This window comes from Lepus europaeus, chromosome X (genome assembly GCF_033115175.1).
Source record: "Lepus europaeus isolate LE1 chromosome X, mLepTim1.pri, whole genome shotgun sequence".
NCBI lineage: Eukaryota > Metazoa > Chordata > Mammalia > Lagomorpha > Leporidae > Lepus > Lepus europaeus.
The window spans coordinates 72,571,874-72,596,077 of record NC_084850.1 but is presented as its reverse complement, the minus strand read 5'-3'; the positions used below and the strand labels follow the sequence as shown (position 1 = coordinate 72,596,077).

Genomic DNA, 24,204 nt, shown 5'->3' with positions numbered 1-24,204 from the left:
TAATATTTTCCCTTATTTATTTATTTATGTGACTTCATTATCCAATACCTACTATATATCAGACACTATCTCAGGTGCTGTGTATACATTATTGAACAAAATAGATACTACATCTGCCCTCAGGGATATTTCATGTACTTTAAAAAAATACTATTGTCTTACAATTTTTGACACGTTTGACTTTTCAGTAATACTGACTTCTCTTTCTTTCTCTTTTCATTCACTCAAATTAATGACACTAGTGTAGTTGGATCGAGATTTCCTTTCTCCTCACATCTTTCCATTGCAGGAAAAAGGTTTAAAAATATATGTAAGAAAAACATTGTAAGCTATAGATTGATAAAATTCATGTTATTATCAAAGTTCCAATAAAACTAATCCAAACTGATGCCCTCAACTGGGCTTTACTGTCGTTTCAAAGCCTTCCACACAGCATCTGAGAAGGCAGCACATTTTCTGTGTCAACAGATAGTCAAAGCATAATGAGAACACATGGGTTATCATGGAATCAGAGCAGGAATTTCAGCGTGATCACTGAAAATATTTACTGAGATGGGATTTAGGTCACCTGAAGGGCCCCTCTCTTCTTCAAGAGTGGGACAAAGAACTCGGGAAGCCAAGTTCTGCCGCACTACATGACTATAGAGTATCAGACCCATCATACCAGAGGAGGGGCTAATACCTCCTTCATTACTGAGCTTAAAAGCCCTATAGTTGAAGGGTGAAGGTTACTTTCCCGAAATCTGACATCTAGCACAGCTAGACGTCCGTAAATTATTCCTGTCTTCTGTGTAGGCCGACAGGCCATCTGCCTAGTTTGCACTGTCCCTTTGCTGACTGTTTTCCCGAGGCTTGCTACCTAATCTCTGCCCTCAGATATGCTAATATCACAATTTCACTGTTCTGGAAGCTACTGAAAAGTGGCTGTGCACTTGTCTATTTTTATTCATTATGGGTTAAGCTTAACAGTTTGAAACATTTTCCCCTTATTTTCACATTTCTAGGGAATACACCTATCTCTCACATGCATAAAACTACATGTCCCACTAAATGAGAAATATGCTCAAAGGGATTAGGTAGATACATATTACAAGATTCATTTTGTCCTCAAGCAGTTAGTTTGTTCTGGCCAGATATCCTTGAGCTCTATAGCCATTAGTAGAAAATTTTATAGTAAATTTTCCATTATGTCTTAAGATAGTAAACTTATGTCTTATTTTGTTCTGTGCTGCTATGATAGAATACTTGAGATTGGGTAATTTATGCAAAAAATTATTTCTCATGGTTCTGGAGGCTGGGAAGTTCAATATCAATGTGTTGGCATTTGATGAGAATCTTCTTGTTGCTTCATAATATTACAAAAGTCATCAAAATGGTTAGAGAGGCCGGCGCCGCGGCTCACTTGGCTGATCCCCTGCCTGTGGCACCAGCACCCCAGGTTCTAGTCCTGGTTGGGGCGCTGGATTCTGTCCTGGTTGCTCCTCTTCCAGACCAGCTCTCTGCTGTGGCCCAGGAAGGCAGTGGAGGATGGCCCAAGTGCTTGAGCCCTGCACCCGCAGGGGAGACCAGGAGGAAGCACCTGGCTCCTGGCTTCAGATCAGTGCAGCATGCCAGTCGTAGAGGCCATTTGGGGGGTGAACCAAGGGAAGGGAGACCTTTCTCTCTCTCTCTCTCTCTCTCTCTCTCTCTCTCTCTTACTGTCTAACTTTTTTAAAAAAAGGGTTAGGGAAAGGGGCAAGGGCCAAACTCATTTTTTATAAGGAACCCTCTCCCCTGACAGCAGCATTCCTCCATTCATGAGCGCAGAGCCTTTGGGACTTAATCACCTCTAAGAGGTTCTGTAAACATTGTTGCTTTGGAGATTTAGTTTCCAATGCATGAATTCTGGGGTACACATTCAAATCATAGCACTGAGTTTAACAGAAGTAGATATGGGGTTGGTGTTATGGTGCAGTGGGTTAGGTTGTTGCTTGTGATGCCGAATCCCATAACAGGGTGCCAGTTTGAGTGTGGTTGCTCCAGATTCCTGCTAATGAGCCTGGGAAGGCAGTGGATGATGGCCCAAGTGTGTGAGACCCTGCCACCCACATGGGAGACCCAGATGGCTCTTGGTTTTGGCCTGTCTCAGACCTTGATGTTGCAGCCATTTGGGGAGTGAATCAGCAGATAGGAAGTACCTCTCTCTTTTTCTCTCTGTGCCACTCTGTCTGTCAAATAAATCTTTTTTTTTTTTTAAGTACACATGGTTCTTGCCTACTGATAGTTCAAGTTAGGCAATTTTTTTATGGTGGTGTGAATACAATACACATTCAGGAGAAACTAAATTTGCAATTTTTAATTTCAATCTTTTCCTGAAATAGTGAGATACAGTACAATATGTCCTTGTACTGTTTGGCAGTGGTAGTGAGCTGCAGCTTCCAGTTAGCTATGGGATCATAAGGGCAAGCATCCAGTTTTATACACTGCTCTGTGTTACTAAATTATGATGTTTGGTAAGTTAGGTATACTAAATGCATTTTTTACTTAGTCTATTTTCAATTTATATTGAATGTATTGTGACTTGACAGCACTGTAAGTTGAGGAGCAGCTATAGGTTTTGTTATGCTTCTTGATGCTGGACTATTATCATTACGCTTTTCTAGAAGAATAAGAGACTCGAGATATTAAAAATTCTATTTCATGGGGTGGGAGTTTAGTGTAGCAATTAATATCCCACATCACAGTATTGGGTTTGATGCCGAGTCCTGGATTCTGACTCCAACTTCCTGCTAATGCAGACACTGGTAGGCAGTAGTAATGGCTCAAGTAATTGGGTCCCTATTACACACATGGTGGATCCAGATGGAATTTCTGGCTCCTAGTTTCAGCTTTGCCTAACCATGACCATGGTGGGCATTTGGGGAGTGAACCAATGGATGTTAACTCTCTGTCTTATTGCTCTTCAAATAAATAAAATTTTAAAACTTTGTTAATTTTAATTTACAAGGAAAAATATAGATTTCATTAGTATAGATGATGCTACTACATACATTTTTGCTTTTTTGTAAAATTTATATTTTCTAAGCAGTTTAATAATATATGTTGGAACAGGAGGATATAATTAATAGTAAGTACTGATCATTTATTGGTTATATACTATATTCCAGAAACTATACTAAGTGCTTCACATATTTACTTTTCATAGCATGAAATAAGTATCAATACCCTCATTTTTTTTCCAGATAAAGCTAGTAGAAGCTTGAGAAAATTAAGTTCATAGTCACATAAAGAGTAAAGTTGAGAGCCAAGATTAAATCCAGATATATAAATGGACATAAAAGAACAAAAGATTATTAATGAATAAAAACAATTCCTTGATTCTCATGGGTGTTTTTAATAAGTAATAAGCTTTATAACTTAGGACCAGATACTTAGGCCAAGAATATTAACATGAACAGATACGATAAAATATGAAATGAGGATATATAGTGCACAAATGACTAATAAAGTGTGAGATGATGGAAAAATGGTGTTAATGAATTTTCAAGACTTAATATTTATTCTCATGTCCTGATGTCTACAGAGGCATTGGCATCTGTTGGGATCCAGTATATTACATAGCCAGTTTCTAAGACAGTAGATCTCCCTTTCAATGACTTTGTACTAGTCCGGTCTGTCATTGTGGATGGTCTCTTGAGCCAGTTATGTCCCTTGTGATATAAAAGGAAGTTACTCTGTGAGGCTGATTCAGCTGACATATGCCTCATTTACTTTCTGTGTTCTTTATTTTTAGAACACGGCCATGATGCTGGAAGCAGTTCAGCCATGTAGTGATCATAACATAAAAAACAGTTGCTAAAGATGGATAAACAGGAAGACAAAAGGTGACAAGATCGCTGTCGATATTTTGGTGTTATCACTTCAGCCCAGGACTGCTTAACTCCAGAATTTGAACTATCAGGAGCAATGCAGCATAATCGTTTTGAGCACAGACTCTGAAATCAGGTTGCCTGGCCTTGAAGCCTAGCTCTGCTGCTTATTAGGTGCAGGACCTTGGGCGAGTTACTGAAACTCTCTGTTTCTACTTCCATGGTAAAATTGGGAAGGAAAAAATATACCTTAGCTCAGTAATATTGAGAAAATTTGCTAAGTTAACACATCTAATAGGGCCTGGCACATAGAAAGAACTTAGTAACTGTTAGCTATAATTATGACATAGCAGATATAGAGCTGCTCAATTATGTAAGCCTTATTTTCATTGTATCTATTGTTTGTAATTAATTGTATTTTTTAAGATTTATTTTATTTATTTGAAAGGCATAGTTACATAGAGGGAAGGAGGGAGAGACAGAAATCTTCCATCTGCTGGTTCACTCCCCTTATGGCCACAACAGTCGGAGCTGGGCTGATCTGAAAGCCAGGAGCTAAGAGCTTCTTCTGAATCTCCCACATTGCTGCAGGGGCCCAAGGACTTGGGCCATTCTCTGATGCCTTCCCAGGCACATTAGCAGGGAGCTGGATCAGAAGCACAGGAGCTAGGACTCAAACTAGCGTCCATATGAGATGCCAGCATCACAGGCCGTGGCTTTACCTGCTACACCACAGTGCTGGGCCCCATCAATTGTAATTTTTAAATGATATATTCACCATCAAGTCTTTCTTCAATTGAATATGGAAAAATCTGCTTTTGTGAAATTACTATTTTTACATTCATTATGTATTACTACTCTTCATCTTAGGCAGTGCGATGTACAGTACATCCTAAAGTGTGCTGTGAGAAACACTGGACTTTGAGTGAAAATGATACTTATAGATGTCTCTTCTTGGAAATGTATACGTATGTGTATGTGTGTCTGTGTATGTACACATATATTCCACTGCTCCTCCCAACAACCTCACAAGATACTTTTGTTATCTCCATTTGCAATGACGAAACTTTAAGGGACAGAAAGTGTGTTAGTCTGATTAGTCTTCTACCCTACAAATAATACCCCAAAATAGGTAGCCAAAACAACAGAAACTTATTTTCTCTGAGTTCTGGATACTGAGATGTTCAAGATCAAGTTTCTGGCAAATCCACTTTCTAATAAGGGCTCTCTTCTTGGCTTTCAGATGACTGGTTTCTTGCCATGTTGTCAGATGGCTAGTTCTTTGTGTACACACATACACACACACACACGAGAGAGAGAGAGAGAGAGAGAGAGAGAATATCTGAGAATCTACTGGGTATGTATTCTCATAAAGACACTGATCCTATTAGAACAGAGTACTATTCCTATGATCTCAGTTAAACTTAATTACTTCTTTAGAGGCTCCATTGCCAAATACACCCACAATGGGGCTTAGGCCTTCAACGTGTTCTTGTCCAAGGTTACTTTAGTAGTAAACAGTGGAGCCAAGAGTAACATCAGATCAGGCTTCTCCAAAAAGGTGGCATTTTACCTAAGAATTGAGTGAGGTAAAGGAGCCAGACATTAGCCATGAGAAGATCTGAGGAAAGAACATTCTAAGCTGAGGACAAATAAAGGCAAAAGCTCTCAACCTGAACTGATACTCGATCATTAGAAGAAAAGAAAGGCCAGTACAGCTGGAGAATAAGTGAGAAGGGGACAATTTGTCCATTTTATGCATATTTACTGGAAATCAATTATTTGCCAGGCCCCATTTAATTCAGTGGGAATGTTAGTGGCCACAACAGACAGGTATTATTTGAAGAGCTAGTGTGTGGGAATTTTCCACAATTGAATAAAGACATGATTCTCAGATGGGAATAAAAGACATGAGTTCTGAAACAGATTCTCAGCTCCTGAAAACTGAGTAGAACAAATAAAATCACATATTCATGCTGTGGTTATACTATAATATGGCAATGATAGTTAAAAAATTAAAACTAAATAAAATAACTCATAAAGGGAAACATCACAGCAAGACATTTACAATTAACCAAAGACAAATATATTCCATATCAAAATTTGTAAGATGAAGTAAAGTGGTACATAAAGAAAAAATGGGGGCCGGTGCTGTGGCATAACGGGTAAAGCCGCTGCCTGTAGTGCTGGCATCCCATATAGGTGCTGGTTTGAGTCCCGGCTGCTCTCTGCTATGGCCTGGGAAAGCCGGAGAAATGGCCCAGCTCTTTGGGCCACTGCACCTGCATGGGAGACTCAGAAGAAGCTCCTGGCTCAGAAGTCTCCTGGGAGACTCAGATGGGCACAGCTTCGATTGTTGCGGCCAATTGGGGAGTGAACCAGCGGATGAAAGACCTCTCTCTCTCTCTCTCTCTCTCTGCCTCTCTCTGTGTAACTTTGACTTTCAAATAAATAAATAAATATTTTTTAAAAAAGAAGCAAGCATCATGAAAACACTCGACAGCACCAAATTCATTAACAGAGCTGGTACAATTAAAAACAAACCAACCAACCAGGAGTTAGTTCTTATCCACCAATATTAATCTGGTCTGTAAATGGATGGAATTAGATAATGGAAATAATTGTACAACACTGTGAGTATACTGAAAACTACTGCATTGAAAACTTCAAAACAATGAAAATGGTGAATTTTAATATTTTTTAGAATTGACACCTGCCCTATCATCTTTCTTAGTTGCAAGTAAATTATACTAAATTAAACAGAAGTTTTCTCTGATGCAATAACATAAACATCTTAATAATCCATACCATGATTAAGTACCTCTTAGACTCCTCAGTTATATAGTGAAGTAGTTTAATTGGATGATTACTGAGTTCTATTTTCAGTCCAATCTATTCTTGACTCCATTGGGATCTGTTTGGAAAAACAGACCTGTGTTGTCATGATAGATTCCTCTGGTAATAAAAATAAAGAAATGATGATTTTAACAATATCAACTTTTGCTTTCATCTTCTTCTTCTCAGTATCATTTAAGAGGCACAATTCATGTTTATTTCATAATTTAAATATATCAGGTTCAAGGGTAATCTTCTTCCCTAATAATGCAAATGTTATTTATTCTAAATGTATGCTTTTATGTGATTTTTTTCTGAAGTTAAAATATGTCATTACTACCTTTGATCTTAGCAAAGATGAAATATCATAGTGAAGTGAAATAAACAAATTTTTTAAGAAACAGGAGTATTATTTCTATAATGAAAATAGAAACCCTAAATCCTTCAATCAGATGACTGTCTCAGTCCTAATCCAAAGAAAACATTTGCTCTAGGCTGCACAAAATATTTACTTACACAGAACAAGCAAGGCACAAAAAGACACATGTGGATGTGAGAAAGTTTAATCTCTCCTCTTTAGGCATCCAAGATTTTACCCTCTATTGGGCACATTTTCTAAGCCTTATCAAAGTTCCTCTTTTATAAGAATGGAGTGAGGGTAGAGTGGTTAAAGGATGTGGGAGAAGACTTTCAATACCAGCTAAAAATTGGAGAGTAACTACTAACAATATTACATTAATATAGAATAAAAGCCTTTTTGTTTCTATTGAAAAAAAAGTATTCAGAGATAGGTTATTTTTTTTTTAGTATTTAAAGTTGTTTTAGTCGAGAAAAGTGCTTCTTAGAAAACGGCAGCTGCAAAATATAGTGACCTCTGCAACACTATTTATTTTTTAACATATTTATTTATTTGAAAGTCAGAGTTACACAGAGAGAGAGAGAGAGAGAGAGAGAGAGAGAGAATCTTCCATCCATTGGTTCACTCCCCAAATAGCTGCAACAGCGAGGGCTGGGCCAGGCTGAAGCCAGGAGTGAGGAGTTTCTTCCGGGTCTCCCACGTGGGTGCAGGAGCCCGAGCGCTTGGGGAATCCTCCGCTGCTTTGCCAGGAGCACTAGCAGGGAGTTTGATTGGAAATGGAGCAGCCAGGATTCTAAGGGAACTGGTGCCCTGGTGGGATGCGGGCACCGCAGTTAACCCTACACATGACAACACCAGCCCCAGTTTTTTCTTAAAGTGAAAGAATGGGTGCAGTCCATGATATCAAAGCAGCAGACAGGCAAGTCAGGAGCATGTCCAAGTTATTTTCAGGAAACAGAGCAACAAAATGTAAAGGTAAAATTTCCATTCGGGGAATTCCTCTAACAAGTTAACTTTAGCTTGCCTTGTGGATGACTACCCCTCCTCGCTAGTGGAAAAGTAGGACTTCTGATTGCAAACTACTTACTCCACTACAATAAACACCTCAGAACATGGTTTTGAGTCACTTCTGTCTACCTGCAAAGCTCACAGATGGAATGAGACAGATACCCGCAAAAACAAACATAAAAACCCAACAACAAAACTCCTCCAATGAGGACAAAGGTTTTTCAAAAAGTGCCTGGACTAGAAAGGATAGATCATAAAACATTAAATACAACCATGTATCCAAGACTCAGTTTGCGTTAATATATAGGATTACCAGATCGTCTTAACGTCTATGGTTAACTCCATTTCTCTGCTTATATAGGCAGAAAGAGCTAGCACTGCTAGATTAACCACTACCAATATGCTGCTGTATCCTTTAAGATCTACCCAACACACAAAGCAGAAACCACTCAGCCAAGTTTATCTACCAAGGCTCACACTCACACATAATTTCTATCAGCCTTTGGAGTCAATTTCCAACTCTGCACTGATCCTTATGCCGCTCTTTTATGTGTGATTCTTTAACAAGTCTCCTATCATGCTAAACACAGTGGAACTCTCAACACATTTGCACCTGGTTCTGGTTACTCAGTAGTATTACCTGTGTGCAATTTACAAGAGACGAAAACCACATGGTGGTGATTACAAGGCAAAGAACAGCTATAAAAACACAAATGCGCAGATTTCACCAGAACCTCAAGGGTCCACCTCCTACATCTGTAGCAGAAGGCTACTTACGATTCTCTCTTTCCTCAATGAGAGTCCAGAAGTGGTTCATTCGCTGGGCTGAGTATCAGCTTGACATTTCCACTTTCTCTGTGACTCCTCTCAATGGCCATCAGGGTATGCATGCTCATATAAACAGTTCCCTCAAAATAGGCAGATTCCATGTCTGTCATCAAAGTACCCACACGCCTTGTTGCTCATTGCCTCCTTGTATTTCTGAACGAATTTCTGCTTTTCTTCTTTCTCCTCCACCCACGACTCACTTGCAATGACAGATGTGACCCAGCATTCTGGGTGGAACTTTCTGATGTGCTCAAATTGCTTAGCACTCCTCCCGGTGTGAACACACTTGAGACACTAGGTGTGGCTGCAGTTGGAGAGGATCCCAAAGGAGCGCTTCTTGGGATTGGCTTTCTCATAGACCACCTCCATGTAAATCCCACACATCACATCCTTGCAGCGCTGCATAGCAAATGAGAGCCCCAGTGTCCTTCTCATGGGTCTCAATGCAAGATTTTATGTGGTGTGATCTCTGGGCAGCATCCATTGGTTGTAGGACCTGTAGCCCACACATGTCACATGGAATCTCCATAGAGACCAACACAGTTCTCCCCATAGTGGCACTGTGCCACCGCACTGTAGGGGCAAAGCTGCTTCTTTGTTTCCACAGCAGTTGTTCCTATGAGTCTGTCTTGGTCACCGAGCCCTGCGGGGTGCTTCAGTGCAGGGAGAGGCAGTCTGGCCACAGTAGCGCTGCCCAGGAACAAACTCAATGGCATCCACTCAGCCCTCTGAACCTGCTCTTACAGTTGTAAAGTTTGAATTTCTTTACTCAATTTCGCTTGATTTTATTTCAACAAGTGGTCCAACTGCTGACTCGAGACTTGAGGAAATAGCAAGGGATGATTTTGCAGTTGGGTCTGTAGCAGCAGTGGCTTCCTGTCGGACCCTCGCCAGCAAGGGTCCAACGCAGTCACGACACGGTCACTGTTTCTCGGTTCTCAAGGAACTTTACTCATGGAGACAGAAGGAAAAGGAAAGGGGAGAGGAGAAAAGAAGAGGAGGGGCCGTGGCGGCGGCAGCCCCCCGCCCAGATCCCAATGTCCCTTTATATCCCAAGTCCCGTGGAGCGTGTGCTCCACAGCCAATAGCAGTTCTCTTCACGTGCAGTTTATGCTAATGTCGTCCAATCAGATGAAAGGGCAGGTCAAAAGTTCATCTGTTTCACCTGGTTCCTCCTAGTTGTTTATGCAGAGTCCATCCTGTTTCATCTGTTTCACCTGGTTCCTCCTAGTTGTTTATGCAGAGTCCATCTTGTTTTGGTTGTTTTCGTAGGATTTGTGGTCGACCGATTGCTGTAAGCTATGTAGATACAAAAATGAGGAGGTTCCCACAGGTGGCCAGCCTGAAGTTCCCCACAGCTTCCCGTTTCAATGTCTTGCTATATTCATTCCTGCAGGGGCTGCGGTCTCCACACATACAGTACCCTCGCTGAAAATGCCTGCACACTACACCACAAGGACTGTCGGAGAGCTGATGCGGGTAGCGACAGTTATTTCCTTCCTCACAGACCCCACGCATAAAATACCTGCAAGTGATCTGCTTAGTCCAGCCGCCGCCTTCGCTGCTGCACCCCTCTCATCCTGGCCCCGGGACAGGGCGGTGACTGTGGGGATAGGAGTCGGGGAAGCCGCGCCAAGGCTGCCACAGCTGCCACAGCTGCCACACCTGCTGCTCCTTCTCCTGAAGTTGTGGCCGTTGGTCCTAGAGCTGCAACTCCTGCTATTACTTTTCATCCCACACAGCAATGGCCCAGATGTACCGGAACTTCTGGGATCACATAGTTTGGTCTGGCTAGGGAAGGAGTGAGGCAAAACGAGAAGACAGAGGTGCTGGCTGGATCCCACTGGCCCCAGGTCCAGATTACTTTCTATTGAAGACTTAGATGCTTAAGAAATTGAAGGTAGTAGGTTAGTGTTCAAAAAGAAGCTAGTGCCATTCAATTCTGACTAATCTGCTTGCTAGATCTGTCAGTTATTGAAAGAGAAGTGTGAAAGTTTCCAGCAATAAAGGATTAGTCTTTTCCCTGCAGGTATATAAGGTTTTTGCCTCACATATTTTTACAGTCTTTTTTAGGTGCATGCACATTAATGATTGTTATATCTTTTTGAATAATTGACCCTTTCTCTCTGTGTAATGGCCCTTATTAACCTGATAGTTTACCTTGCTCTGAAATCTGCTTTTCTGATGTTAATGTAGTTACTCCTATTTTCTTTTTATTAGTATGAGCATGATGCATTTTTCTACATCCTTTTACTTTGTATGTTTCTTTGTAGATAAAGTTGGCTTTCTTGTAGAAAACACATGAGGGGGGAGGCGGCAAGATGGCGGAATAGGCAGGAAGCACACTTAGTCCGGGGGGAGAGAAAGTTTAATATAAGTGGAGATACTGCAGGGTCAAGGAAGAGTAGGGGATGAAACAGCAGAGGAAACTCTTCCGGAACTAGTGATTCACAGTGGACCTGCGTGGAGAGCGTGGGAGCCCAAGTTCGGGACACCAGCGGCAGACTCAACGCACCAGCGCTGGAACGCGAGGTGAGCCGAACCTCCATAGCCCGAGATACCAGCAGGCAAGCGGAAAGAGGAGGCTAGAGGGAACGAGGCTTGAAACTCCGTGGGGAAAAGTTCACCAGGCTAACTAGAAGAGAGAGAAAAAAAATAAAAAAAAGTGACTGATACGGACACAAGTTTCTCTCTCTCCGCTCACCTCTCAAAGGCGAGCAAGACAGAGCAGGCGCCATTTTGGACATACGTCATAAGCAGGGCGACCTCAGGTCTGCACCAGCCCTGAGCCTAGCAGAAAAACCTGACTCTGGGGGGAGGGGTGAAATAACAGGAGATTAGCATCTAACTTGGAAACCCAGTGGGAGATTGCAGGAGAATTGGAGCCCACACTGAGGGCAGCAGAGATTCCCTGTGTGGTCCTTGGGAAAGAGCTTCGATCTCTGGCTCCTGTGGGTATATCATTTGCCTGCTAACTACCTCCAATTACGTTCAGCTGTGTGGAATTACTTCCCTTTTGAATCAAAAAAAGAAAGAGAGATTTACCACACCTAACCTGGGAGTGTCATCCTTGACACACCCTCAACCCTGAGGAACCAAACACAGCTCTCAGTCCACACTCATCTCAAGCCTCTAAGGCTCCACTGAAAGCAGACAGTCCACTTAATATAGAGCCATAGTGTAACAAGAAAAAACACCACAGTGAAGAAACCAAATATCTCCAACATGCCAAACAACAAACGCAAAAACCAAGCTAACAAGAACAAGGAAGAAACTATGACGCCCCCAAATGAAAAAGACACCCCAATTCAAGATTATGAAGATGATGAGATCGAAGAAATGCAAGAAGCGGATCTCAAAAAATTGATAAGAACATTAACAAGTTCTCAAAAACAAATTCTTGAACTACAGAAATCCTTCATGGACAAGATAGAAAATCTCTCTCGTGAAAGTGAAATATTAAGGAGGAATCAAAATGAAATGAAACAACTAGTGGAACAAGAAACTGTGATAGTGACGAGAAATCATAATGAAATGAAGAATTCAATAGATCAAATGACAAACACATTAGAGAGCCTTAAAAACAGAATGGGCGAAGCAGAAGAGAGAATATCAGACTTAGAAGACAGAGAACAGGAAAGGAAACAGGCAAACCAAAGAAAAGAAGAAGAAATTAGAAACCTAAAAAATATTGTTGGGAATCTACAGGATACTATTAAAAAACCCAACATTCGGGTTCTAGGAGTTCCTGAAGGCATGGAGAGGGAGAAAGGATTAGAAGGCATTTTCAGTGAGATACTAGCAGAAAATTTCCCAGGTTTGGAGAAGGACAGAGGCATCTTAGTACAGGAAGCTTATAGAACCCCTAATAAACATGACCAAAAGAGATCCTCACCACGACATGTTGTAATCAAACTCACCACAGTGAAACATAAAGAAAAGATCCTAAAAGGTGCAAGAGAGAAACGTCAGATCACTCTTAGAGGATCTCCAATTAGACTCACAGCAGACTTCTCATCAGAAACCCTACAAGCTAGAAGGGAATGGCGAGACATAGCCCAGGTACTAAGAGAGAAAAACTGCCAGCCCAGAATACTATATCCTGCAAAGCTCTCATTTGTGAATGAAGGTGAAATTAAGACTTTTCATAGCAAACAGAAACTGAAAGAATTTGTTGCCACTCATCCTGCCCTGCAAAAGATGCTTAAAGATGTGTTACACACAGAAACACAGAAGCATGGTCACCAATATGAAAGAAGGTAAAGGAAGGAAACCTCACAGCAAAAGATCACAGGAAGCTCAATTTCTCTTTGACATAGAATTAAACTCTGATGCTCTGTTAAAGCAATGTGTTAAAGTAATCTATTATGTTCTCTTGATGTCTGTTAAATTCTAATTGTTCAAAAACAGCTGAATTTTTATTAAGAGCTATGGGTTATTTAAATATGTGCTTTTTTCAAAAATTTGAATAATCACCTTGTAACAATGATCAAATTTGGTCTATGTTATGTCATGATTTTAAGAAATCTTATTTCAACCAGATATTTTGGATTTTGAGCCTTCTTGGCATTCTTGACAGGCATTCAAAAAATCAAAGTTTCAAACAATCTGGTCTCTAAAATTTCCAGTAAATCCTGGACTTGGTTTTTCCAGTTTGGGCCCAACTGAAAAAATCGAAGGACCTAGGTCTCTCATCTTATAGAGACACCAACTAATCAGTCTATTTGGAGTATATTACAAGTACTGTCAAGATGTGATGTGGTACCAGACTTTAAGTTTCTATAATGGAAAATGTTATAAATACAAATGTTTGAGAATTAAAAAGTCTAATGATCTTGTGTTACTAGACATGATAGTTATCTTAATGAGAAAGCCCCAGAGGCTTAAAGGGTTAAATACTTGTAAAATCCTACAGGTGCTTTCAAAAATACTGTGAAGTAAGCAAGTGCCTCTTGTTGGTTGATGAGTTTATAATTGTAAACATGGCGACTTAAAGTCTTTTGTCATCCACAGTTATATATGATCTGCTGCTCATAAAACTAAAGCATTGTTGGTTCTGTGTTTAGCTGTCCTCCTATAGGTTCCTATGGACTTTTTCCAGCCACTTTTATTGTATTCAGTACTTTGGGATGGCTCTGTAAACAGATGAAGCCAATAATGTATTAACAGTACCAACTGAGAGAAAGTATGGTTAACTGAGGTTACTAAAAAGAAAAAGCAATTCAAATCAATTGGCAATCTACAAAAAGAGTTAAAGATTTTAAAAGCTATTATTAAAATTGCTATATTGGTCTACTATGCTATGTTATATGTGTGTACATATTGTATGTCCACATGGGGAAATTTTATTAAGAGTTTTATTTTAAATGGCTTATAGATAAGATTGTCCATAAATTTAAGCTGCTAAAATCAATCAAAGATACATTTTAATTTGTGTGACCTGAATCTGTGTATCATATGTTTTAAACTTGTTGGTAGAGAGAAACTAAAAACATTTTATATGGTTGTGCTTAAGTTTACTGGTTAAACAAACTACACCATGTTAGATATTTAAGAGGTGTTTTCAAATACATGATTCTTAAAATTAATAGAAGGCATTGGACCTTCTGGTAAATGTTTTCTTAAGTTGTTATCTAATGGTTGAAACAGTTTGCTAAGTATTCATGTGATATTGCTATTGTCAGCAAGCGATCTAGGACTTGCTCCCTCATTTCTCTATTCTAAGCCCAACTTGTTCTTTCATTTCTCTATTCTCTTCAAGGTAGGAAACTAATTCTATTATGAAGGAATCTGTAGGATGCACAATTTAATCTTTAGACCTTATAAAAGAGATGGCTAACATTTTTCTGCAATAGCATAGCCAAAATAAGAACTCAAATAATAATCTCATAGCTAGATTCACTTTGCCATCAGCGAAGTATACAGTAAGTAGAAAAAACCTCCCTTTCAGACCAAAGGGAAAGAAAGTTTTAAAGTGAGAATATAATTTTCCTCATGGGCATTGTCTACCTTAGAAAAACTACTACAGAACATGCCTGTGACTATAGACTTGTAGTTCAGGCCACTGAAGATTAGAGATGGGACTTGGGCACTCCCTTGACTTGCATCCTCTGGTCTGCTTTAACACAAACCAGGAGGAAAAGAAAGCTCGGCATCAGAAGCAATGGGTGGCAGGCCTATTAATGGCTGATCTGTACAGTGATCTGCCCTCAAGGAGACCCAACAGGCCAGTCCACTGCAGTGGCTTTCAATGTGGTAAGCCTGGGCTTCAGCAGAAGTCAGCTTGTGAAGAGCCCTGGCAGCTCTGCCAAGAGTTGGATCACTGGAAATGGACATGCCCTGGAGTCGAAGGATGCCCAGGTCAGAGCCACAGATCTTATTGGCTCTAAGCTGAAAAGCCCTTCACTCAGCCCAACTTCCAAAGTGACCACTGCAGCTGAGGGGATGGTCAAGTAGGGTCAGCAACATTGCAGGCAGAACTGTAAATTTCTTGTTAGAGATGCCCCCTGCCTTTACCTGGCCAGCTCTCCTCCCAGGCCAGCCAAGTAATGAAAGTCAACAGAGTGCCTTCCCCTAGGAGGTTCACACCTCCCTTAGGATATACCCCATGTGAAGAGATAGATAGGTCTGGGCCTCTGAATTTACAAGGCCTAAAGCCCACCAGATTATTATCAAGCCCCTTCTATCAGGTTCTATTTGCCTCTCAATCAGAAAACTTAATTGTAGCTTAGACAGCACCTTTCTTAGCTCCTCGAATAATGACTCTGTCCTTTGTTCTAGGCCCTGTCTAGTGCACTTGGGCCTCATTCCTTTGTAATCATAACCTCTACTCTACCACCAATGGCTCTACTCCCAACATGTGTGTACTGATGGTCCTCTTCCCCACTTAATGCTGTATAATTGTTCAAACCTGGTAAATGCCATTCTTAGGATCATTGGTTACTATCCTCACTCTGTCTTTTATGACCTTGTCTAAATATGATCAGAGTCGGCGAACTTGGAAGGCTTCCATAGCCTTGGCAACTCATGACGACAGCCTAGGATGGTTACTGGCGCCATAAACTAGAGTGTCAATTTGTTGGGTCAACAACAGGAGCCACTGTGCACTTGCTCCTCAGGTGGGATCTCTGTCCTTAATGTGCTGTACATTGTGATTTAATGCTGTAACTAGTACTCAAACAGTATGTTTCACTTTGTGTTTCTATGTGGGTGCAAACTGTTGAAATCTTTATACTAAATTGATCTTCTGTATATAAAGATAATTGAAAGTGAATCTTGATGCAAATGGAAGGGGAGAGGGAGCGGGAGAGGGGAGGGTTGTGGGTGGGAGGGAAGTTATGGGGGGGGAAGCCATTGTAATCCATAAGCTGTACACTGGAAATTTATATTCATTAAATAAAAGTTTAAAAAAAAAAAAGAAAAGAGAAAAAAAAAACACATGAGGGTACTTCAAAATATTCATGGAAAATGTATATTATGGAGAAAATATGCATAGGTTTCCAATTATTGCACCAAAAATTTTTATATTTTAATTCAATTTTCCATGGATATTTTGAGGTACTCTATTTGTCATATTTTGTTTTGTTTTTCGTTTTTCTAAAGATTTATTTATTTATTTGAAAGAGTTACACAGAGAGAGGAGAGGCAGAGAGAGAGAGAGAAAGGTCTTCCACCCGCTGGTTTACTCCCCCAATTGGCCATGATGGCCAGAGCTGCTCTGATCCAAAGCCAGGAGCCAGGAGCTTCCTCCAGGTCTCCCACCCGGGTACAGGGGCCCAAGCACTTATTTGCCATATTTTGTTTATCCACTCTGATACTCTGTGTTTTTTAATTTATGTACTTAAACCATTGATAGTTATTATGATCACTGATATATTTGGATTAATATCAATTATATTTGTTAGAACTCTTTGCCACTTTTGATTTTTTGCTTTTTTGTTTTGTTTTGCACACTTTCTCTGTCTTTTCTGGATTTAATTGAGTGTTTTTTTATGAGTTCATTTTTTTTCTTCTCTCACAACATGTAAATCATATTTTATTTTTACTTCTTTTCTTGGTTGTTCTTGCAGTATACATTTACCACTAGCCAAGTCCACTTTCAAGTAATACTATACCAAAAAACTGGTAGTGCAAGTAATTTGTTACAAAATATTCTCCATAACTCCCTCTGTCCCTTTTAACCTTGATGTCATTGATTTTACATATCTATATACTATATTCATTAAACCCATTGTTATTATTTGAAACAATTTATTATCTGCTCTCTGGTAATGTTGACTAAAAGTGGATATATCTGTACCTTATGACCCAACATTCTAATCCATTACTTATATATGCCAATATAAATGTATATGTGTGCACCAAAAGACTGGTCAAGGATGTTCATACTGGCTTTATTTATTTATTATGATAGCTCAAAACTATCAATAACTGTTATTGACATACATCCCAAGATTTATAGAGCAAAACAACAGTTATTTATTTAGCTCACAATCCTATAGGATAACCAATTAGTTTCTCTTCTTTGAGCTTGATCAGCCAGTATTGGCTAGGATCATTCCTGTCTATAATCTGCTGGATTGACACTCTAGAATGTGTTAATCACCTCAGGATGTCCTAACAGCATACTATAGATCGGATAATTTAAACAGAGAAATTTCTTTTCTCACAGTTCTAGAAGATATATTCCTAGTCTGAGGCCATGAATGATTCTGTTTCTCCTAAGGACTCTGGCTGATTTGCAGATGGTTTCTTTTTTGCTCAGTCCCCTCATGACCTTTTCTCAGTGTGTGCTTATGAGGGCAGGAAAGAGAGAGAGAGGGAGAGAGAGAGAGGCAGGCAGAGAAAGAAATGGAGAGAGTGAATGAATTAATATTCTGAGGTTTCTTCTTACAAGGACCCCAATCATAGCAGATCAGGGCTCAACACTTACTATTTCACTTAACCCTTATTCCTTACAAGCTTTATCTACAAATATAGTTACATTAGGGGTTAGGTCCCCAATATATAAATTTTGGGGGTGTTAGCCATCACAAAGCATACCAAACACCAGAGTAAGGGAAAGGGTTTATTGGGGAAAATCCAGCAGACCAGAGGGAAGGGGCAAAGAGGGATAAGAGAGAGAGAGTATAAGAGAGAGAGAATATAAGAGAGAGAGAGAGAGAGAGAGAGAGAGAGAGAGGAGAGGAGCTAGTGAGGAGAGAAGAGAGATGAGAGGAGGAGAAGAGAGGAGCCAAGAGAGCAGGAGAGAAGAGCCAAGAGAGCCACGTGTTCAGAAACAGGTCCTTTTAAAATTTTGCCGGAGGGTGGGCAGGGAAGCAGGAGCAGTGAATCCCATTAGGATGGGGGTGGAGCTTGACCCCGGTGGTTGGTCCATGTGGCCACCTGGCTTCCAGCAATGGTGGTGGGGGCTAGATCTTAGGATGCAAATTACGGTGTAGATCGCACCATAGATAAAACTGTGCCAGTTTCCTAACAGGGGGAACACAAAGATCCATATAAAGTGGCCTCACTAATACCCTGATGACTGACAAGTTGTTGAATATGTAGACTGAGGATATAGAGTCATATGCCATTCATAATCTAGTAGGCTCTTCTGGGTTTCCTCACTTCACAGTTATAGGATTCCAAAAGCTCAAGAGTATGAGTTGCAAAAGTTCTTAAGGTCTATGCTTAGAAAGAATACCATATCAGTTATAGTCCAGATTCAATTGGTAGGGAAAGCAACCACATTTCTTGAAGAGAGGGCTTGAAAAATACTACCACCAATTTTGCAATCCTACATAAAACCCATATGTCTATCAGAAATAAAATGGATAAATGCATTGTTAAATTCAAATAATGGAATACTATATATCAATGAAAAAGAGCAAATTAATGCTATACCACACAGGTGAGTATGAAAAACATGTTGAATAAAAAATGTGTAAAATTATGTCTGCATGATTTCATTTACTTAAATGGAATAAATTCACTTTAGGGGCAAGAAGGGCATTTTATGTGCTAGTCTATTTCTCGATCAAAGATTTTTATTAAGGGAATATGTTTTATTGGTTAAAATTTACTAAGCTATACATTTAAGATTTGTATAATTTATTATATGTATTTTATAACTTGGATTTTAAAAATTAATCAACAGTCAATACTTCTCAGATATTCTCACTGGTGATTTTCTGCTGGTTGTGTGACTTCCCATTTAGAACCTAAGCTCTGTCATTTCTGATGAAACTCAAAGTGATTTTCCCACTATTACTTAGATATAGTCATTGTCTTCCTTTCAGTTGTATCATGCTATAGTCATATCCAAATTGGTTTATCGAAATGAGTTTTCAAACTTACTGTTCTCTCACTTAAGAGAAATACTGCAATCCACTTTTCAAAGTTTTGTTTATTTATTAGAAATTAGAGCTACACAAAGAGAGAGAGAGAGAGAGAGAGAGAGAGAGAGAGAGAGTGGGAGAGAGAGAGAGAGAAAGAGAGATTCCATCCTCTGTTTCATTTCCCCGATGGCTACAATGGCCAGCTGAGCCAGGCTGTAGGCAGCCCACAAACAAGTCATAGATAAGTCCTGGGATGAGAAAGTCACGTACTCCCATGTTGAAGGAGGATGATTAAACAAGAACACTCTATTAAAATTGACTGTGTTATGACGATGTTGCAGAAAGCCCGATAAGTTACGTGTGTATGTTGTTATCCTCTGAGTTGCCTTGGGCTATAGCTGGTTATGTATAAATATCTCTGAGATGCTGGAATAAACGAGCCTTGATCAGTTCATTTGTCTTGGCTCCATTCTCTGCGCCCTTGTCCCTCTTTTCATTCCCACTCCCTCCTTCAGGTTCTGTTCGACTGGTACGGCTGGCCCACACACCAGGCCAAACTCTGGTGCCAGGACAGGAACTTTATCTGGTTTACCCACGTGGGAGGCAGGGGCCCAAACAATTGATCCATCTTCCTTTGCTTTTACAAGGCAAGGACCTGGACCAGGAATGGAGCAGCCAGGACACAAACTGGGGCCCATATAGGATGCCAGCATTACAGGCAGCGGCCCTCCCAACCTGAACACCACAATGCTGACCCCTATATTGCAATCCATTAAATAGACATTTTCAGTAACAAAATTAGTGTAACTGCTATTATTGATTACTTTTCAGCCCTATAATAGTTTATAAAAACAATTACACTAGGAATACGGTGAGATGGCAAGAGAGTACATAGCTGAGCTTCTAACAAATATTCCATAAATGATAATATCTGGTCTCTAATCAATGTCTACTGGAAGCCAAATAATGCTAACCCAATTCTAAAGATTAGGCTGAAATTGGAGCATGCCCACTAAAATTGTCTGTGACATCTCTTCTTCTCTAAGAATGACTTCTTTGTTCTCTTTTCAGAACTGCCAGATGCATTATCCCAAGTAGCAGCAATGCAGAAAAGTGAGAGGTAGATGAAATATATTCCATTTATGCAACTTTTGGCAAGATTTGTAGAAGAAATGACCTTTGAACTTGGATAGGGACAAACAGGCTAAGGATTCAGCAAGAACAAAAATGTTAATGTCTGTGTCCTGTGCATTTTAGGGTGTTTTAGCAGCATCTTTTGTGTCTAGCCACTGGAATCTATTAGATGACCAACAGTGTGTTAAGGTATTACTAAATGTACTCCAGCGGTATTATTCCCTAACTGTTAGCACTAAAAAAAAGTATAAAGCATAATGGAAAGAATGATTGATAACTCTTTTAAAAAATTTCATTTAAGGTATACAGATTTCATGTATTGAATATATATAGATTTAGGAACATAGTAATACTTCCCACCCTAGCCTCCTTCCTTCCCAAACTCAAACCCTTCTTCTTCCTCCCTCTCCTATTCCCACTCTTAATTTTTACAAAGATCTAATTTCAGCTCACAATTGATGGCTCTGATAGGTCTAAGAGTCAAAGGGATCACACAAACAAGACAAGTGTCTGCTAATACTAACTGATAGAATCAAAAAGGGAGAGAAAGATCCAACATGGGAAGCAGGATACACAGCAGACTCGTAGAATGGCAGATGTCCTAAGCGACACTCTGGCCTCAGAATCAACCCTCAAGGCATTCGGATCTGGCTGAAGAGCCCATGAGAGTATTGTAGGCATGGAAAGCCAAGATACCATGGAAAAAAAAAAGACCTAAATGAAAGATCTTTGTGAGTGAGATCCCAGTGGAAAGAACGGGGCCATCAAAGAAGGAGGTACCTTTCTCCGAAGGGATGAGAGAACTTCCACTTTGACTATGACCCTATCGGAATAAGATTAAAGTCAGCGAACTCTAAAGGCTTCCATAGCCATGGCAACTCATGACTAGAGCCTAGGGAGATTACTGACGCCATGAATAGGAGTGTCAAATTGTTAAGTCAGCAACAGGAGTCACTGTGTACTTACACCCCATGTGGGATCTGTCCTTAATGTGTTGTCTAATGTGAAGTGATGCTATAACTAGTACTGAAACAGTATTTTTATACTTTGTGTTTCTGTGTGGGTACAAACTGATGAGGTCTTCACTAATTATATACTGAACTGATCTTCTGTATATAAAGAGAATTGGAAATGAAAAAAACGACCTGGTGTTAAATTGGAAATGGCATAGAAAATTAATTAATTAAAAAAAAACTATTATGTAGTATCTCTGTCTTTAATGTGCTGTACATTGTTATTTAATGCTATAATTAGTACTCCAATGGTAGTTTTTTCACTTTGTGTTGCTATATGGGCAAACTGTTGAAATCTTTACCTAATATGTACTAAACTGATCTTCTGTATATAAAGAGAATTGAAAATGAATCTTTATGTGAATGGAAGGGGAAAGGGAGCGGGAGGGGGGAGGGTTGCAGGTAGGAGGGAAGTTATGGGAGGGGGGAAGCCATTGTAACCCATAAGCTGTACTTTGGAAATTTATATTCATTAAATAAAAGTTTAAAAAAAATTTTTACAAAGATCTATTTTCAGTTTACTTTATATTCATAAAATTAACCCTAACACTAAGTAAAGAGTTCAAGAAATAGTGTATATATATCTATATATATATATACATGTGTACACATATATGTGTGTGTGTGTGTGTATATATATATATATATATATATATATAACCCATTGTTCCCTAATAGGAAAGACAAGGACTGTAAACAATCATTGAGTCTCAAAAATCTCAATTTCACTCCTATATGTTACATTTTAGGTACTCTATTAGTTACCACAGATCAGGAAAAACATGTGATAAGGTATTAATATTTCTAATAATCTTTTATATTGCCAAACTTCTGGGGGAAATAGCTCCCTAATCCATTAATAACTTGCTTAAATTAGTTCATTGTATTTTCTAGCCAATCCTTAATAATGTCCTAATGAAATAGAGAACACGTGAGTTTTAACTGAGTTGGTGAAACAGGGAAAATGTGAAAGGCCTTGAGTATGAAATAATCCAGATGGTGAAAATAACTGACAAAAATGGGGGATGGGGCATTATTTTCTGCTGTCTTCAACTGGTTAAATCACTTAAAAAGGAATATCCAAAGTAAAAGTGTTTATGCCATTTAAAATATTTTCCTTTGATTATATTCTTTATATAATCCTAAAATCTTTACTAAATATCTAAAACACCCGAAAATGTGCTACACATTAAGGTTGCAAAGATGAATGAGACATGGTTCTTATTCAAAGTGCCTATAGCCTAGTGGAGTATTTGAATATGGTAATGAAATGCATAGTGAGTTTCTTAAGAATGAATCAGAGTTATTTGGTACAATGGAGGAGGAGGAACTCCTTGAGTCCCACTTAAAGGAACAAGTGTACATATAGAACAGAGTGACAGTATTTGGACTGAGACTTAATGAATGAAAGGGATTTCAAAGGTTAGAGCAAATGGAGGGAATTACAAGGAAGAAAATGCTCAAAAGCGTAGAGGCATGAGAGTAGAAGAGCTTTTCCGTATTGAACACTCACATGTCATGAGAGTGGTAAACACAGGCTCTGTAGTTAGATAAGACAGCCTGTGTTTGAATCTCAGCATTAATACTTGCTTTACTATATAAACCTACGCATACCTTGTTGCATCCACTCGTCAGCTAAAATAGAATATTACAAAACCCAGTGACAGTCACACATGAATTTTATTGAAAATGAGAGGCAAATGAGAGGCAAGGCAACCGATTGGGACCGACACTCCTTACCAGAGTGCGGCCCGCAGTAGCGTGTTACACAGCTTTTTATAGTATTCTGTTCACAATTTTGAACCAGACCCCTGGTATGCAGTGAACAATAAACAAAAAAACAAACAAACAAAAAAAAAAAACAGAATATGGTTGTAAGATAACAATAACAAACCCAATAACAGATCCCAGATATGGTTGTAAGATAACAGTTAACAACAGCAAACCCAATAACAGATCCAAGACATGGTGGTAAGATAACCGTGAAGGACACATTTTGGTTAACCTAGTTCCTGGGAATTTGGGCCCACATAGCTTCACAAGATCCACCCTTAGCCATTAGCAAGCAAAACTGATATGTACAGAAGCAAGAGGTCTGCAATTAGCTTTTAGCCACACTCACTCCATTTTGATTTTGACTCTACACTCTTTTGTAGAGAATGCTGCATAAGTGCCTCTCAGGGGGACACCCCCCCTCCCCCGTAATTAGAGGCATGGCTGCAGGCTGCAGTTTCTGCTCACACCAAAACAGGCCAGGGATGGGCACACTTGCCCCAAAGGAATGTGGCAGCAGGAGCATCAGGGGGCTGATGGACCTGGAGTATTTTTGGGGATTTGTAAATTTGCAGGAGCATCTAAAAGGGCCTGTATCTGAAGGTTTGCAACACAGCTCTAATCCCTATCTTAGACCATCAGACTGAATTCCTTTTCCCAAATCCTTAAGTTGATATAACTTTGCCTATGTGCCTGCTGGCTTGTAGACTTGCTGGTACCCTCTAAATAAAAGTGGGAGTGCACAGCTATCCAGTGGCATGCTCTTAGAATGGATGCTCCCATGTCTTGTCTCCTCATTTGAAAAACCTCACACTTTTAGTTTATGGAGCCTCAATTCTGTCATCTATAAAAATAAATATCATTGAATTGTTGAATGTTTACAAAAGCCAGATAGTGTACTTTCTTCTGGTGATTCACATGCAAAAAATGACATAATTGCACATCTCAAGAAGTTTACAATTGGTGCAAAAGGCAAAGAATATCAGGAATTGAAGGGCAGAGTTATTTGTGCTTTTAAAGAGCTACTTACATAGAAAGATCACAATAACTCAGACTGAGGAATTCAGGAAAGATTTCCTGATTGTATT

General features: G+C 39.6%; 1 pseudogene; it reads right to left on the bottom strand.

Annotated features, from left to right (window-relative positions):
- Window positions 1-500: 500 nt before the first annotated feature.
- LOC133752676 (E3 ubiquitin-protein ligase makorin-1-like) overlaps window positions 501-24,204 on the bottom strand; it is a 112,578-nt pseudogene continuing 88,874 nt past the window's right edge.